The sequence below is a fragment of the Carlito syrichta genome, unplaced genomic scaffold, assembly GCF_000164805.1.
Source record: "Carlito syrichta isolate Samal-C Ts95f unplaced genomic scaffold, Tarsius_syrichta-2.0.1 Scaffold309408, whole genome shotgun sequence".
Classification (NCBI taxonomy): Eukaryota; Metazoa; Chordata; class Mammalia; order Primates; family Tarsiidae; genus Carlito; species Carlito syrichta.
The window spans coordinates 469,265-470,548 of NW_007253504.1; positions in this window are offsets into that span (position 1 = coordinate 469,265).

Below are 1,284 nucleotides of genomic sequence, written 5' to 3' on the forward strand. Positions count from 1 at the left end.
GCCAGCCTTTTCAGCGCGTCCCCGGGAATCCCTGGCACAGAATCACCGCCGCGCTCCAGCCTCCTCCGCCCTCTCTGGAGGAGCCGGAGTAACGGCCTCAGCACCGCAGTGCCGCATCACACCCCACCCCTCGCCGCCCGCCAGCGCCGCGAGCCCGCCGTCACAGAGAGCGCGCTGCTCCCTCCGCGCCGATATCCCTCCGCCGACTCCCCGCCCCGCCCGCGCCGCTGCCTCTGGATTGTGGGAGAAGAAAACCGCTGCATGGGCGCGCTCCCGAGCGGGCGCGCTCCAGGGCCGGCCCCGCCGCCGCCCAGATTCTGGCGGCGGGCGCGGGCACGAGCGCGGGCGTGGACGCGCGCTTGCTGCAGCTGCTGCGGTGGCCGACTGCTCGCGCGCGCCCAGGACTGTTGCCATGGCCTGGGGGGCGGGGATGGGGAAGGCAGAGAGGATGGGGTCTGCGAGCTCGCTCGCTCTTGCCTAATTATGGTGCATTTCCTCCCCGAGTGCCTTCTTTGATGTGTGAAGAAGAAGGAAAGAAATCCTTCTCCTTTAAACATGAGGGATGCAGACAGCCTTTTTCGGACAGTTTGGTTAGATCTGTTCAGCATGCTTTCTCCCCAGCAAAATGGAATAGGAAAACTCACGACAGCAAATGGCAGAGGCAGTTGAGCCACTACTTGGTTTTTGTTTGTTTGTTTTTTCCTTCTTCTGTTCTTCCTTTTTCTTCTTCTTCTTTTTAGGCCACTAAAACACGAATCTTTTCCAAAGTTGCAAGTGAAATATAGGAAGATTTTTAAAGACCAAGGCTATCTTTCAACATGTTGATATTCCTTGACTGGAGCAAATGTGATGCTGACGTTGTTTTCTGACTGGTCACTGAAAAAAATGCAAATAAAATGCATACAAAGAGGAAACATTTGGAAGATATCCAAGTTTGGTGACAAACAGATTACATATTTATCATAAATCTCTATGCTGTGCACTCCTGGAAACCTCAAAATAATTGTCAAAAATCAAATGTTACTCCTCATTTCAAAGGGAAAGACCTTTCTCCTGGGATGAAAAGGACATGTAGAAACACAATCTTTTATTTTTTTTTTTTTGAGAAAATATAGTATTACAGTTTTAAAATGTGTGTTGTGTTTACATTTACATTAAATGAGCAGTAAAATGTTTTTTTCATAATACTGAATTAAGAAGCAGCATAGCCGGGCTCGGTGGCTCAGCCTGTAATCCCGCGCCTTTGGGAGGCTGAGGTGAGTGGATTGCCTGAGCCCGCGGGGT